The following is an 18,568-nucleotide window of genomic DNA, read 5'->3' as shown; positions in this document are numbered from 1 at the left end:
AGTAAAAGCAGCAGCGGGAGTATGTGTGTAGGCAAGCAGCAGTGGCCACCAATAATTTTTACCAGATTGTCACAGACCTTCTGAGAATGTATTTAGACAACATGGTGCTGAAAATCTAGTCTCTGTCCACAACACCATCTACATAAGTATGGAGAGAATTCTGACCACTTTGGAGTACCATCGGGGTAAAAACTAGGCAAAATTTTCAGAAGAAAGATTAGTGTAGATATAGCCTACTACTCCTAGGTGGGGCTCTAAGGCCATGTGTATACTATGCAGAAGAGCAATGCTGCCACAGTCTATTTTCCAGGATGCAACTTAGCGGGTTTAGTGAGGACCTGCTAATTCGAACTGAGAGGGCTCCTCTATTGGCACCAGTACTACTGTTCCTCATGAGGAGTAAGGGAAGCCAATTGGAGGGCTTATTCGCATCAACCTCCTGCTGTTTGGAAGGTGATTTAAGATGTATCAACTACAGCTACATAATTAATGTAGCTGGAGTTGTGTATCTTAAGTCCATCTTCTTCTTTAGTATAGATGTGCCCTAAGTGTCAAGTCTCCCTTCCTAGAACAAGTTATTTAATAGGAATGCAGGATTAGAACACTGTAAAACACTTAGCATCTTCTGCTTGGCTCTGAACTGCCTGCACTTCATATTAAAGAAGAGGGAGTTGAAGACATTTAATACCTTGAATGGTTGCTCAGAAGTGAATAGGAATGGAGTCTTTGGCCATTATGCCTTGCAAACATCTAGCTAGCACATGTATAACTTTTCTCATGTGAATAGTAGTCAATGAGATGTGTGTAAAATTAAGTATGTACATAACCATAAATAGGATTGTCAGAGTATAGAAAGCAACCATGTTATCATTTAAAACTTGTTTAAGTCAGTGAGTCAAACCATTTCTTAAACTTAAAAATGTGAAAGAACAATGTCATAATACTATCAGAATTGTCTGAAATACTAAAGAATGTGACATAATTTTTTGAAACTACAACCTGCAATCCTAATATAATTGGCAGTGACTTGTAATAACTAAACTGTGAAACTGAGTCACACAGCATTCAAAGTCAAACCCTTCAAACACACTGAACTCTTCAAAGGTGGTGCATGTTAAAAGGAAAATCTGCAGCTGCAGTCAGAGACTACCCATTACTGAAGACATACTGGACAAGACAGTAGGAAGTTAGAAGCTGCTACAGCAAGAGAAATTTCAGAACTAAATGACCTAAATCTGAAAACACTCTGAAACATTCCTAAGCATCTAAAATTGTTCATGTTAACTTCTTCCCCATTAATAATAACAATAATGATAATAATAAATAAATAATTAAATTTGCATAATTTATTATCCTTGTCTTTATATAACTACTATAACAACAGTGAGTCCTACCCAGAATGTGATTCCTGCTTTGCAAATACTATTTGCCTAAGACTTAGACTATTTAATCAAATGTAACATGCATTTGTAGTGAGAATAAGACACTTTTTGTCGTATAAAATAAGAATCTGTTTTGTAGCATTTCCAAATATTTTGAAAAAGAATAAAATGAGGAAGTAATTGAAAAATATTTGTTTTAGCAGGATTGTGAGGGCACTTCTAAACTACATTCCTCTTCTGAAAGAGGAATGTAAATGAGCCCGATTGCAAATTCAAATGAAGTGCAGATTTACAAATCTCGTGCTTCATTTGCATAATCGTGTGCGAGCACTTTTTCGTAAAAGGGTTTTTCAAAAAAGAAACCAGAATCTAGATGGGGTTCTTTTGGAAAAGGGTTTTTTTTTCCCCAAAAGAACCCCATCTAGACTGCGGTTTCTTTTTTGAAAAACCCTTTTTCAAAAAAGCGCTCTCGCACAATTATTCAAATGAAGCACGAGATTTGTAAATCCGCGCTTCATTTGAATTTTCAATCAGCCTCATTTACATTCCTCTTTCAAAAGAGGAATGTAGTTTAGACATAGCCTGAATTATTGCCATCTTTCATGTTATCATCCTACTTTATTATTATATATCTGTATTGCAATAGTATTTCAGAGTCCTGATTAAGATCAGGTCCTGTTTTAATATGCTTAGATCCAGAAAAAGACATTCCCTGCCTTGAACAGTTTAAGTAACAACGTGATGACTGTGCACTGAGCTTTATGCAGTTGTATCCCTGCCACTAAGTCAATATAGTTACAAGGGAAGCTTTTAGTGCAGTTTGTTATAGAGTGTGGGATAGAAAAGGGATGGGAGAAGTGATGCATCATACAAGAAAAGCAGTCAGGAGGATCGCTGGCAAAAATTGTGTTGATTCAATGTTATTTTTACAGATGTTTATTTACTAACAATGAACTGTGTTAAGGTGGGGTTCAAGTTCCTGCTAGTCCACCTGCTGTCTTGGGCCCCAGCGTCTGTACTGGGCCCAGTGCAAACATAATGCAGTTCTAAATTCTGAATTTTGCTAAAGCCATCTAAGATACTATGTCAGTACCATAAAACTAGAAGGCTACATCTACACTGGCCCCTTTTCCGGAAGGGGCATGTAAATTTCACCAGTCGTCGTAGGGAAATCCGCGTGGGATTTAAATATCCCCCGCGGCATTTAAATAAAAATGTCCGCCGCTTTTTTCCGGCTTTCAAAAAAGCCGGAAAAGAGCGTCTACACTGGCCCCGATCCTCTGGAAAAAGCGCCCTTTTCCGGAGGATCTTATTCCTACTTTGAAGTAATAACTTTGAAGTAGGAATAAGACCCTCCGGAAAAGGGCGCTTTTTCCGGAGGATCGGGGCCAGTGTAGACGCTCTTTTCCGGCTTTTTTGAAAGCCGGAAAAAAGCGACGGACATTTTTATTTAAATGCCGCGGGGGATATTTAAATCCCCCGCGGATTTCCCTACGACGACTGGTGAAATTTACATGCCCCTTCCGGAAAAGGGGCCAGTGTAGACGAGCCCGAATAGTCCATGTAGAGATCCATGCTTTCCTCACAGGAATGTTTTGTAGATCTGTTTTTGAAGATGAAAATTGCTATACTGGTTCTGAATATGAATATTAAACTCAAATTACCTTATTTTTTTTTACCATGTGCAAAATCTTGATTTTAAGAATAACCTCACAAATAGAATATCCTGCACTTAAACAAATGATATTTTTAAAGTTTTATTATTAGTCTTTTTATTCCATAATAGGAATTGATTGCTTCTTGTTCAATCTTATTAATGAGTGAACTTTAATAGCATAGTTTAGAGCCTAAGATTCCTGCCAAACAGATTTACTGCCAAACAGGCTTATGCAATTCTAAACATTAATTTCAGAAACATTACTATGTGGCCCTAGTAATGATGTACTTATAACAAGAAACTGAGCTCTGCAGTTTAATTTGCACAGTTTACTGAGTTTTCCTCAGTTGCTTAGGGGAGCACTTGCATTTAATCAGGATCCCAAATGTAAGTATGACAAAAGAAGCAAAAGATTCAAATACATGTTCTAAATTTCACTGATACATTTGCTTCAATTTTAAACTTAATTGAAAGATTTGCTGTTCAAATGCCATAGTAGTGAACAAATGCATGAGGATGATCAAATGAAATTGACTAAGGAATCAGAGAATTATGGAACTGGAAGGAACTGGAGAGGTCATGAAGTCCAGTCCCCTGCACTCATGGCAGTTCCAAGCACCATGTAGACCATCTCTAATAAATGTTTGTCAAACTTGATCTTAAAAATCTCCAGTTATGGATATTCCATAACTTCTCAAGGCCATTTATTCTAGTGCTTAACCACCCTAATAGTTAGGAAGTTTTTTCTAATGTACAACCTAAAGTCTTGCTGCAAATTGAACATTACTTGTTGTCCTATCATCAGAGGTTAAATAAAATAATATTCTCCCTCTTCCTTGTAACACCCTTTTAGATACTTAAAAGCTGTTATCTTTTCTTCCCTATCTTCTCTTCTAGACTAAACAAACCCAGTTATTTCGATCTTGCCTCATAGGTCATCTTTTCTAGACCTTTAATCATTTTTGTTGCTTTTTGCTGGACCTTCTCTAATTTCTCCACATCTTTCCTGAAATATGATGCCCATAAGTGGGCACGGTACTCCACTTGAGGCCTAATCAGTTCAGGGTGAGATGATAAATTACTTCTCATGCCATGCTTACAAAACTCAGAATGATGTTTCCCATTTTGAATGTGTGAAATTGATTGTTCCTTCCAAAGTGGAGTACTTTCTATTTATCCTTATTGAATTTCATTCTAGTCACCTCAGACCATTTCTCCAGTTTGTCCAGGTGATTCTGAATTATAATACTATTCTCCATAGCACATGCAACACATCCTAGATTGCTATAATCTGCAAACTTTATAAGGGTACTCTCTTCGCCATTATCTAAATCATTGATGAAGATATTGAACAAAAGTAGCCCCAAAACGGATCCCACTAGAACACCACTTATTATGCCTTACTAAAATCTAGCTATATCAAATCTACTGCTTCCCCCTTATCCACGTTGCTTGTTTTCCAATCAAAGAAGGCTGCCAGGTTGGTTTGACATGATTTATTCTTGACCAATATATGCTGACAGTTATTTATCACCTCATTATCTAGATGTATGCAAATTGATTCCTTAATTATTAACTTAGTTATTTGTGACATTATCTTTCCTGGTTCATAAGGTAAACTGACTGATTGTAGTTTCCTGGTTTGTCCTTATTTTCCTTCTTTGATATTTGCCCTTTTCCAGTCTTCTGGAATCTTTTATGACTTAGATGACTTCTCAAAATAATAACTCATGGCTCACATATCTCCTCAATCAACTCCCTGATTATTCTCAAGGAGCTGGAATAAAGAGATATGTCTGGTTTCACTGTCCAAAATAAGTGAAGTCCAAAATGCAAGCAATATAACTGCGGAAAAGTAAGCTGTAGTTTGAATTTAATAACTCTGTATGGTAGCTGATTTTTTTTAGTTATAAAAGTTCTATTTGGAAACTATTTCAAATCTAAAGGATTTGAAAGTACAGTTGGTAAGATGCTATGAAATATGAAGTTGTATTTTATATAAATTGCTGGTTATGAGATTTTCACTCAGAACTGTTTCATTCAGAAAACATTGAACAATTTTGTTTAATTTTATGAAACACTACAACTGGGGCTGGCAACCTTTCTGAAGTGGTGTGCCAAGATTTAACCCTCATGCCTTGGGCCATGCCAGGGAGGGAGGAGGGGCTCTCTCCCCTGCACACTCCATGGACCCCCTGGGTCAATGCAAACCTTTCTGTGGATTACCACTTGCTAATGGAAACTCACGGTCAATTACATAATTATTCCCGAGCCATTTTGCTAGTGCTGCAACTAGGGAGAATGGTTTAATTTAAATTATTAAACAGATTTAAGTATTTTAACTTTCTCATGTTTATTTACCAAATTTCATTTTAAATAAAGTAAAATATTAATTTATGTCCAGCCCTCTCTTACTGAAGCAGCCTGGGGCTAGGTAAGAAGTGGTTCTCCAGGGCCAGTGCAGCTCCAGCAGCTATAGCTGGGCTGGGGCAGGTCCAGCTTCAGCTGCCCCTTGCACTCCCCAGCCAGAGGGAGGAATGATGCAAATTGTGCACTTCCTCTTCATCAGGGAGTTGAGGGGAACAGCCAGCAATGTTCCGTACCAATGTGGGGAGTGAGCTTCCTCTCCCCATCACTCTCCATAAAGAGGGTGGGGCTCAGGGCTCAGGTGCCCCCAGGCTGCCCTTTCACTTCCCTGATGATTTTGTCTCTTTTCTTCATGGTTTTATGAGAACCAATCCCATTTCAGATTAGAGAGATTTACAAATTCAGAGCCCGATTCTTGGCTATTATAAGTTTTTGTACCTCCTCCATTGTCGTAGTGGAACCACATTGCTTCACTCCAGCTGAGAACCTTCAGTATTGGTGCCACTGATTTTTCAAGAGAAGTATGCTTCTAAATATATTACTTGTACTTTGGTGTTAGAATTAAGTCCTACTTTGAGACCACTAGAGATCATTCTAACAATAAGAACAAAAAAGATGAGGGAAATACACATCTGCTAAAGATATTCAGGGCCATACTCTACCTTCATGTCAAGAACTCCTTCATTATGAGCTATCATTATGCATCTGATGGAAAGATTGGGGCTCTTACTGTGATGTGCTCCTGACTCTGATCTTTCCGAATAGTTTTATGTTTTTCCCAGTTGCTTTAAAATCCTACACAATGAAAGTCTTTATAAACATGACAAATATTCATTCTTTTACTAAATCTATAACATACTTGACCTATAGATTTTAATATAGGGTGCCAGTGTTTGTAATGGGGTGGAGAACCTCAGGCCCAGAGCCTGGATGTCGCCCCCAGCTTGCCTGGTATCACGTTATTGGATTTTAAGGGGAGCAGCCAGATCACTGTTTGCCTCAAAGTCTGTACAAAGGGGGCCATGTGAGGTATCAAATGAAATATTATGTGCTACTGATTCTATGTACGCTACTCATATACTTGTGTGATGTTTGTATGTGGAGTTATGAATATGGACTCTGTGCTGATATTGGCCTGCAATGCCTGTTGTAAAGGATTGTTCAGTCGATGACTATGCTAATTAGCACTGCTTCAAGGACAATGGCTTTCCGAGAGGCCAATACACACCTGAGGAATGCATCTGGAAACATGCAAACCAGGCAGGGCATAATGGCTGTCAGTATGTGAAACACAGACAGGTCACTTGATCATGTGACAGGCTCTGGCTAGGAAGACACCAGGACAGATATATAAGTGCTATGAGGTGGACTCCATCTTGTCTTCAATTCTGCTACTGATCCCAGATGCAGCCTTGAGCGGGACAGAGAGCCATGAAGGATTGTTGACCCATTCTGACATAGGATATACACCAGAGACTTTTAAGATAGCAGTTTGTAACATCTCTTCTGAAAGCCTGCATCAAGAACTTGGTGATTAGTACATGTAATGTATTTTCCTTAACAACCTTACTCTCAACCTATTCTTTCTTTTATTAATAAACCTTTAGATTTTAGAATCTAAAGGATTGGCCCAGTGTGATCTTGTAGGTAAGATCTAAAGGGTAAACTGACCAGGAGTCTGTGGCTGGTTCTTTGAGACCGGGAGAATCCATTCGGGGTAGGTGAGATTGGGTTCTATAACCCCTCACCTGTGTGTAAGGCCCAGTGCCGATTCCGGCACAGGGAGAGCTGGGGTTTTGTTCGAACTAACGTGTCCCGGTGTGCACTTTCACTTTCGAAACAGCTGTTGATCGGAGTACCGTGCTGGCGAGATCATGCTAATGAAGCATGGGATATTTAATTTCTGTCTTCATTGACTATATCGAATGCCTACATTTGCATCCTTAGTTCGAAGTAGGGTGCAAGTGTAGACATACCCTTAAATGGCATTTTCTTGGTACTCTGTAACTCTACAATTGTATTAACCATAGGAAATCCTATTTTTAGTAACATACTTATAAAAAGAAAGCTGTGTAGTAGCACTGTATATGCTTGCAATAGCCAAAGCAGAAATACATGCCAAGCTTGTGTATGATTTAAAGTGTTTTGGCTGTAATCAGGAACTAACTATTTAAGTTTCTGCAAATTAGTAATCAACCTAGTTTGACCTCAGAAAATAAGAATAGTTTAGGGATATAGTGAGCCATTTACATGTCTCTGTGAGTCAGAGTAGCTGCCTGAAATGTATGTTAGATGCTTTTATGATTTTTATTTTTTTTCTCACAGCTGATAAAGTGGCTTAAATGAAAGTAAAGACTTCAAATCTTTTTAAATTAGTTTATTAAAATTAGTTTATTTTGCTTGATTTTACAGTGCCATTAATATGATTAATATGATTACAATTATTACGATTTTAATAACCATTTTTATTACAAGTACTGGTTTCTCTTGTCTCAAAAATACATTTGAAGAAAGAGAGAGGAATCATTTTCACATAGCAGAAACAGTGCTCCAAAATTTATATTCATTCTAAATCATAGAACCATAGAGCTGGAAGAGACCTCAGAAATGTTCAGAATTATACCACTAGGAAGGCTGCAGGATATACAATGACACCCTTTCAGAAAAAAAAAATGTGAATATTCCCCTATTCTGCAAAGATTTGTATAATGCTGTGCCTCTGGGCAGACTGTCAGCAGTAGGGATTGAATGGGGAACCTTTGAATCAAGAGCACAAACTAAAAGCCGCAGTTCTATTAGCCAAAGTTGTGGCAAGGTCAATCTCTATATGTGGCCCAGCCACCAACAGAAGAAAACAGAGCACTACACTGAGTGGATGTGGGATACACTTCCATGTTGGATTTCAGAGGGACTACTCAATACTGAGTAAAGTTAAGCACGTGCTTGAGTCTTTCCAAGGTAGGAATCTTAGCTTCACAATGTAAAAACAAACCCAAGTGAACAATTGCATTCTGAAAAACCCAGTTCTAAAAATGTTATGTTTATTTGTTAGATTGCATGCTGTTCTGGACAGACACTATCTTCCTCTGTCTGAAAAGCATCTCACACTCTTAAGGCGCTGCTGAAATTTACACATAGCATATTTTTAGCTAGCAACAATGTACTGGGGTTGCTATGTGAAAAGTTTCTTGATGCAATATGAAGCTTCATATTTTATTTGTCTTAAAGTGAATAAAATATGAAAGTAAGGATCTATGAGGGCAGGGGTGTCAATCCAGCATGCCCCTGCTGTGTTCAGGCACAGCACTGCAGGAAAGCCCTGCTTTGATTTCCTTCTGCCTGGAGAATTAACAAGTCCAGATTGGCTTTGGAAATTTAAAAGCACCCTCCCCAGGAGGGCAGTCCCCTTTATTTAACAGACAATCTCACACAGGCATGCATGCATTCTCACACAAGCATTCTCTCACCTTCTGGCCTAAGCAACTTGTCTATTACCTAGCTTTCATTCAGTATTCCTCTCTATCCAGGCACATCATTTGTTTGCTCTCACCTCAGATCTTCTGTTACTGCTGTGTGGAATCCTCTTCTGATGACAGTGTCTACAGAGGTCACCACAAATACTGGGTACGACCCTCCAGGCAGTCTGCCTACCAGGACTCTCCCACGAGAACCATCTTCTTTCCTTATGTCCTTGTTCCAGGCTCTCTCTGGAAGCTTTATTTCTAGGAACTCTCTTTTTCTTTTCTTTCTTTTATTTTTTTATTATTATTTTTTTGATTCTCTACTCTGGGGCTATGTCTAGACTACATCCCTCTGTCGGAAGAGGGATGTGAATGAAGCACTTTGAAAGTGCAAATGAAGCCGGGATTTAAATATTCCATGCTTCATTTGCATAATCACATCTTCATTTGTACTTTCAAAGTGCTTCATTTACATTCCTCTGCCAACAGAGGGATGTAGTCTAGACACACTCTAGGAGCTTGCTTCCTGCTTCCTGTCTTTGGAACATAGATTCCATTTAGCTCAGGCTCTCCTTTGTGGACCATCCTTTCTTCTCAGTAGTTGATCTTATTGAGGTTCCTAACTTTTTATTGTGCCCAGGTGCTTTGCTGTCTGATTAACTACTCTGGGTGAAATTGAGTTGCTTCATTCCCTTTGTGGAGCTTGTTAGAGGTAGGCTGGGTCTGACAAAGTGTTACTGAAGTGTTACCTTCATACCATTACCTGTATGCATTTGGTAGGGTCTTTCTGTATAACACACAGCATAAATCATGATTGCCTTTAATAAAGACAAGAGTTACACATAGTGACCATGCGCTATCGGGGCAACAGTATTCTTCTCCACTTAGAATAGGAAATAATTACAGCTAAGTATGAATCTTATATATTACTGTAGGTAAATGTTTGCCTTACCAGACAGTAGGGGTATGTCTACACTACAGCACTAATTCGAACTAACTAATTCGAACTAGTGCATCAAGACCTAAAAACTAGTTCGAATTAGCAAAATGCTAATTCGAACTAGCATGTCCACATTGAGTAGACACTGAAACAAAGTTAAGGCTGGCTGGAAGCAATGCTGGCAGGGCATCAGGTTAGGACTTAAAGCATGGAGCTGCTGTCTCAGGTTAGCCGAGGACTGTGCTTAAAGGGACCCGACCTCCACCCCGGACAGACAGTTCTCAGGGTACCACGCTTGCTTCTCTACCTCGATGAGGGACAGCAAAGCAGTCCTGGCTTGGAGTGCCCTGAATGCCCACACTCAGCACATCACAGCACTCAGCCATCAGCCCGGCTGCACTTGCCTCAGGCTGCCATCCGGGGGGGTCAATTGGGGGGCTGCAGGAGAGCCACCCCAGTCCTCCCCATCGGGGGCTCATACCCCATTCCTCCCTCACCTCCTTCCACTTACCCCTCCCTAGCCCCTCTTCCTGATGTACAAAATAAAGGACACGTGTGTTCAAAAATAGAAACTCTCTTGATTTAACAAAACTGGGTGGGGCGATTAACCTCTGGGGAGACTGAGAAAAGGAGGTGGGAGAGGGGAGGAGGAAACCTGGGAGGAGGGAGCTGGAAGGGGGAAGCCAGGAGAAGAAGGAAGAGGGGAAGTATCAAACTATGGTACGCCATATCTTCAGTACTGTGTACAGATGTGATCTCCTCACCCCAGAAAAGATATTTTGGCCTTGGAAAAGGTTCAGAAAAGGGCAACTAAAATGATCAGGGATTTGGAACAGGTCCCATATGAAGAGAGGCTAAAGAGACTGGGACTTTTCAGCTTAGAAAAGAGGAGACTGAGGAGGGATATCATAGAGGTCTATAAAAGCATGAGTGATGTGGAGAGGGTGCATAAAGAAAAGTTCTTCATTAGTTCCCATAATAGAAGGACTTGAGGACACCAAATTAAATGAATGGGTGGCAGGCTTCAAACTAATAACAGAAAGTTCTTCTTCACAAAGCAAAGAGTCAACCTGTGGAACTCCTTGCTGCAGGAGGCTGTGAAGGCTAGAACTAGAACAGAGTTTAAAGAGAAGTTAGATAAAGTCATGGAGGTTGGGTCCATGGAGTGCTATTAGCCAGGGGGTAGAAATGGTGTCCCTGGCCTCTGTTTGTGGAAGGCTGGAGATGGATGGCATGAGACAAATGGCTTGGTCATTGTCTTCAGTCCATCCCCTTCAGGGTACCTAGTGTTGGCCACTGTCAGCAGACAGGCTACTGGGCTAGATGGACCTTTGGTCTGACCCAGTACGGCCATTCTTATGTTCTAAGCTTAGGGCTCAGGGTCGGGGGTCTCAGTGGACCACCTTGATTTTCATGCACACCTGCTCCTGGGTGGCCAGGCTGGCAGCTATCCTGCCCTAGGCGGCCACTTTCCTGTGCCTAGTGCAGAGGTCATGGACGTTGGAGGCTTCCCCCCAAACCTGGATGAGGTCCACGATCTCTGCACTAGACCAGGCGGGTGCCCGCCTCTTGCGGCCCTGGGCAGGCTCCTGGGAGCTGCCAGCCTGGTCCCAGGAAGAGGCAGAGGGCTGTGTGGCAGCGAGCGACTGGCTCGTGCCGTGCTAGGTGCAGGGTCTGCTGGCTGGGTGCTGGCAGGCTTGCAGCTGGCATGGGCACTGTAGCCAGCCCATGCCCCTTTAAGGGCTCCGGGGCCGGGAGGGGAGCAGAAGAATTTCCCTGGCGGTGCCCAGAGTTGCCACCAGTAGTGGGGCTAGCCTCCCACTAGTTCAAATTAAGTGGCTACACAGCCCTTAATTCGAACTACTTAATTCAAACTAGGCGTTACTCCTCGTAGAATGAGGTTTACCTAGTTCGAATTAAGTGCTCCGCTAGTTCGAATTAAGTTCGAACTAGCGGTTTGCTTGTGTAGCGCCTATCAAAGTTAATTCGAACTAACGACTGTTAGTTCAAATTAACTTTGTAGTGTAGACATACCCTAGTTTATTATCCTTCATATGTGAAACGGAGAATATAAAAAACTGCACTTTCTTTGAAATTTTATCGTATTAATAGCAAGTCTGTTGCTGTATGATCATATAATAATGGAATTGTAATGAATACTTAAATGTAAGAAATATGTATTTTTTATTTTATAAAGGACATTGATCATTTACATTAATTAGGAGTAACTATCGACAACAGTAGTTTGTTAGGATTTATATTGCTAATGGGTACAGTATTTTGCCCTAGCTTTCTATTGTAATAGATTTCTTTTCACAGATCCATTAAAAATAGGCATCCCAAAGAGACCATTTGTCCATCTGCTACATACCATGTCTTTGATACCAACCTGTTTCAGATACTTCAGAGTAATGTTAAAAAAAACCCCATAAACATCCCCTGTTTTGGAATAGCCTTTCTAAAGGGTGAGTTTCTTCCCAAAGTCTATCAATGAATAGTTTTTCTTAGGTTTGAAGGCTATGTCTACACTGCACTCTAAACTTAAAATTTATTTCGAGACATCCCTTAAAGTGTTTTTTCATGGAATGAGGGTTACCGGGATGCCGAAATAGCATTCCAAAATATTTCGAAATAATGGATGGCTTGTGAAGCCACAGGGTAGCTATTTTGGGATACCTATAGTATCCCAAAATAACTTTGATGTGTAGACATACCCAGATAAATAGACTGATGGCCTCACTAATCCATTTCCCTGCAGAACTGAAGTCAATAGGAGTACTGGTCTGATTTCAGTTAGCATAGAAGCAAGCTCATATTATCTACCCACAGCCCATTCCCAAAGACTTGCACACATGCAATTACAACTGTAGACCAAACCATTGAGCAACCAGCAGCCTGCCGCTGAGCGTAAAAAGCAGGCCCACTGTCTCCCCTCAGCCAATCAGGCAGTCCTACCACTACTCAACTAAGATCGTTAATGTACCTGGAAGCCGTGCTGGCTAGTCCTCAGCCGCAGGAGCTAAATGTTGGCATTATGTGCCCCCTTGATTTCCTTTTTAAACTATCCACTCCTAATCTTCCTAGTCTCTCATTCTACAGCAGGTGCGAGAACAGGGAGGAGACAAAGGGGGCAGTTGCCCCTCAGCCCAATGATTCAAAAGAGCTTAGAGCTCCCAGCTTCTATGGCTACCACAGGAGCAGTGGCAGTGCTCTGGACCCTTTAAGTTGCTGCCGTAGCACCATATGGTGCACTCCACATGGCTCTGAAGGCTGGATGGGGAGGGTTGCCGTGTGGCAAGTTCTGGGCAGTGCTGAGGGCTGGCTTCCTCAACCCTGCCTCTTATGCCTAAGGCTCTGCCCCTTCTGGGAGCACAGAACTGCCCCACCCCACAGTCCTACAGAAGTCCTCACAAGGAATTTTCTCACAAGTCCAAATAAGTTATGTCAACTGGTTCTCCTTTATCAACTGGTTTGTTGATACAATCAAGGAATTCTAGTATGCTAAACAGGAAGGATTTTCTTCACAGAAGCTATGTGGATGTTTCAACGCCTCATACAAAAAATGGAAATGAGAAAGGAGAAAAGTTAACTTTGAATGCATAGCTTCTGTAACTAAAGCTTTCAAGCTTTAAGATTTGTATTCATCTTCCCTGTTTTCAAAATTTTTCAGAATATATTATTTCAGAATGTGAGAGAAATAATGAAGGATATTGAGGCTATGCTACTCAAAGTGAAAAAACAACAACCACCAAACAAAACTATTGAAAAATAAGAATTCAGTCTTTTCCTCTAGCTCTAGAAAATCGGGAAGTCAATTTTATCTCATCTTTAACTTCTGCCATGCAACCTTGACTGCAATTTTATATGCCAGGGTCTCTATCTTGTCTTTATTGCAATTGTTACCAATGTTTAGCCAAAGCACCCCCTTCCATAGTTTCATCCTTAGCTGCTGCTTCAAGACAATTATGTTTCTTATTGAAAGATAAAAACTACAGAAACTGAATCTTCATTTTTTAAGAACAAAAGTTTAGTGCTATGCTGTCTTCCTCAACAAGACCTAAGCATCAAAATATTTCATTGGAATGTGACTCTTTCCTTTGGGAATGCCTGCCAAGGGCTGTTGGTAATGCACATTTTTGATTTCTCATGTTGCAGATGTTTAGATCATAGATTTTTATTTGTAACAAAATAAAACCCAGAAGATTTAAAAGACCCTCCTGATAATATTACCCAAGAAAAGGACATAATTCAGAGTCTCTGATAGTGAAATACACAGAGAAAATAAAATATGCAAAATATTAGTGATATTCTGCTATACAATGTATGGGTTCTTTTGGAAACCACTTCAGTTAGTTAGAGTTTAAAGCTCAAAAACCAAAAGGAATTCTACTTTCACTGTTGTCTATTCATAGAATACATTTAAGAACCTTCTCCCTCTCCCAATATATCTTTGTAGAAGATCTAGAAAATTTTCATAATAATTTATTCATGTATCATATTTTCTCATATACATATACATGCAGGCATATTATATCCTGACATTTAGTGCCAGTTCTTACTGGAATCCTTTAAAACACTCACAAATGAAGTCAGTTGGAGTTGAGCTGGTCCCCAAGTGACAATGATAAATTGCACATCACCAGAAAGTCAGTGGAGCAGAGCTAGATTTCTGAACCTATTGCTATAATACAGACACTTCTACCACTTCGTATAGGGACAATCCCTATTAGTTGTTTGCAGCATTGGGCCTATAACATAATTGAGTAGTTCTGGCTCCATTCAGTATAAAGCAGTATCGCTTACAGGAAATCATGTTACATGAGGCTATTGGTCAATGTAATCTGGTGTCCCATCTCTGACAGTGATTATTACCAGATGCTTCAGAGAAAAATGAAAAAAACGGGTTTTTTTCTATTCAGAGAGGAAGTTTCTTCCTACTCCCAGAGAGCTAGTCATTGTTTATACCCTAAAGGAAGAAATGTATATCCATTATTTTATTTTACCATACTGTGACGGGGTTTGCATATCCCACACTGGGTCAGGAGAGCTTAATGCCCTGGGGAGGGAGGAAGTCCCGCTGTGGTACCCTGGACAGAGGGCCATTGCTACTGACTCTAGCCATTGGACTGTGCTGCCTTGGCATGCTTGTGATGTGACATTACCTAATGTAACTCTTCCGGTTAACTATGCATTATTTAAAGGAAGTATTTCTTTTTATTAATTTTAAATATGTTAATTTTGAGTTTAATTGGATGGTTCTCTGTGCAATGACCCAGTAGAGAGCGATCAGACCCAGCAATTGGAGCCAAGGGTCAAAGCCAGAGACAGGATCAGGTGCTAACATTTTGCTAGACCCTTCCCTGATTATTCAGGTAAGCTTCTGGGTGGTGGCCGCAACCTGCACGCCATCTGTAGATCTGAATTCAACATACGTGATTGTTCACAGTTTGGTCTTGTATTACAAGAAAATTTAAATAGATGGATCCACTTTACCTTCCAAATAATGTATTTTATCATGTTTTTTTATTTGCCCTTATCTTTTTCATCTCTTCTTTCAATAAGCAGTCCTAATACTTTCAATTGTTCCATATAAAGAATGAGGGGAGAGCTTTGTGCTTTTCAGTTGCTATCTGTATTGAAGGGGGATCAAACTGAACTGAAAAGGGTTTGAAGAGAATATTCATGTGTTTGTGTGGATGTGCCGGTAAGAGTGCACATTTTGGAGGCTGTTATTGAGTGAGGTATGAATGTTGTTTTAATACATGGAAGCAGATTCTCAGCTGGTATAAATTGTAATAGCTCTGTTGATGCCAATTTACACTGAGAGAGGATTTTCCCCTTGCATTTTAGTGTTTCCACTTCTGTCAGGGAATATACTTAAGCTTCCTTAACTTGAAGATAACTAAAGTTTGTTTTTTTCCTCAAAATGTCCTAGTTTTATAGAGACAGGGCTGAAGATTGCTTGGATCTAAAGAAAAGGACTAATTTGGTTTACTGGTTCAAGATAAATGCTCTTATCTCCTTCACTGAAGACTTTTCACACGTGAAGAAAAAGTTAAAATCAATACTCCAGCTTCCTCCAGCTGCCACTTAAGTGAAGCATGTGAAGCATCAGGAAGCTGGCAGTCTGAAGAGTTTTGAGGGATAGGCAAGTAAGCTTCAGCATCAGTTAAAGATTTCTTAAGACTGACATTGTGTTGAGTGTGAATGTTGCTTTAAATTATGGGAGCAGATCTTCATCTGGTATAAATTGGTATAGCTCCTTTAATATCAATAACATGTAAAGTTTTGAACATAGCAAATATGATTGCTTTTCTAGCTGCTCACCTTCCTTTGGCCAGCTTCTCACTTTGAACCTTTAACAAGTCTTCATCCACTGATTTAAATTCTAGGCAGGAGCTATCAACTACACATGCACTGACTGTACTGAAATACTCTGCTTTCACCTTTCAATCCAGTTTTCTTCTAATAAAGCCCTAAGCATTATACTGTATATATCAGTTTCATACATATATACAATTGATTTTGTATTTAGAATGACAATATTTGCTAATATTAAATAGTAGTAGGAACTTAATCTTGACTTTTAAGGCCCCAATTACATGAGGACAATAGAAACATCATCCAAGACAACCTACTGGGAGCCAGTGTATGAATTCAGATCTAGGATTCCAAACTAGGTTCTTATAAAACATCAACAGATGAGGAGGCAGAGGTTCAGAAGCTTAACATTAATGCTAATTAAGTCATCATTGACAGAAGATCTGCCTTCTCTTTCTTCCCTCACCTTAAATACAAGCAAGCAGCTGCCACATTTGAAGATATTTGTTTTATTGGTTCTTTACTCTAGAACTTGGCTAAGGATGACTATTTGGAAAAAAGCAACAATCTAAAAATCTCTAGTTAAATCTCCTCTATTAGGTCATCAAACAAGGCATCAAGAGACTCAGATATTGTTTCTCCACAGGGTGTAATATAGATTTCTATAAGGACTCGATTCTCTTTTATGTTGAGGCTATTTTATACTGTTCTAGCAATAAAAATACTCCCATTTGAAGACCTTTTTACATGGCTTACATGTATAAAGTGGCCTTAGTGAAAAATAACAATCAATCACTATTAGGAATAATACATATGACATTATTTCCATCAGAGCATCCACCAGTAATTATCCACCTTTATGTAATTGGGGTGTACAGAGTACAATTGATTTTTATTTATTGATTGATTGACAACAATGAGCTTGACTTGACAATGAGCTTGTCATTACAAGTTCAGTTCATGTAACAATGACAGAATGTGCACCAGATATGTGCATCATGCATAACTGATCCCTGATATGGAGAGGTGAGGTTTACATGCAAACACAGAGATGATGTACATTGTTTGCACATTGCATTGTGTTCATAAGAGCTAAATACTCAACTGCTCTGACTGCACTGATATAGTTACATCACAAGAGAATTTGGGTCACTACAATTGTTTTCTTCATATCTTCTCTGTATTACTTTAAGATTAATGCCACTTAAAATGTACATAGAATTCAAAAGGTATCTGTAACAGGTTAGATCAGAGAAGTCTCACGGTGTGCTGATCAAGCCACTTATCAAGTGTACCTGCCCTCTGGGGCTCCCCACCACCTTGTCTTGGTGGGCCAGAAGCTCTGGTCTCCCTCAGCCAAAGCACAGACTTCATATAACCACTCCCTTCAGAGCAACACAAAGGCTGAATCAACTCAGTTCTAGAAGAGCTATAGGATCATTTGCAGCACTCAGAAACATAACCTATAAAAGGGACCAAAATCCAATAAATCCATCTCACCTTCTGTAAAAGTTTTGCACAGATAAAGCTCATAAAAATGCCTTTATCAATTAAAGAGAACTATGTACAGTAGTTGCTCCCCTCCACAGGTAACAATTATTTACACTGGGTTTGATAATAAACATACGTGTTTTATTAAGTATAAAAAGTAGGATTTAAGTGATTGAAAGTGAAAACAGACAGATCCAACTAAGGGTACGTCTACACTACAGCGCTATTTCAAATTAACTTTATTCGAAATAGTTAATTCGAATTAGCCTAATTTGAAATAACGCATCTATACACAAAAACTATTTTGAAATAGTGTTTTGCTATTTTGAAATAGCACATCCACACTGAGTGGACCCTGAACCGAAGTTAAGGCTGGCCAGAACCAGTGCCGGCAGGGCATCAGGTTAGGACTTAGTGTGTGGGGCTGCTGCCTGAGGCTAACTGAGCTCCGTGATTAAAGGGACCTTACCCACGCCCTGGACAGACAGTTCTCAGGGTTCCCCTCTTGCTTGTCTACCTTGATGAGGGACAGCAAAGCAGTACTGTCTTGGAGTGCCCTGAGTGCCCGAACACAGGACACTACAGCACTGAGCTACATGGAGCCAGAGCTGCCCCTGGGCATTCAGGTGTGTCTTGTGGGGTCATTGCCATCAGCCCGGCTGTACTTGCTGCAGGCTGCCATCTGGGGGGTCCATCGGGGGGTGGTCAGGATCCAGGAGGCCCTGAGGGAGCGTGTCCACCCCTCAGAGCCCTCAGAGCCTCCCCGGTCCTTTCCACCGGGGGTTTTGCCCCATTCTTCTCTCACATCCTTCCACTTACTCCTCTCTAGCCCTCCTTCCTGATGTCAAATAAAAGACATGTATGTTCAAAAATAGAAACTGGGTTTATTAAACAAAACTGGGGGGGGAGGGGATGAACCTCTGGGGAGACTGGGAAAAGGAGGTGGGAG

The sequence above is a fragment of the Pelodiscus sinensis genome, chromosome 5, assembly GCF_049634645.1.
Source record: "Pelodiscus sinensis isolate JC-2024 chromosome 5, ASM4963464v1, whole genome shotgun sequence".
In the NCBI taxonomy this organism is placed as follows: Eukaryota; Metazoa; Chordata; order Testudines; family Trionychidae; genus Pelodiscus; species Pelodiscus sinensis.
This window is presented reverse-complemented; position numbering follows the sequence as displayed.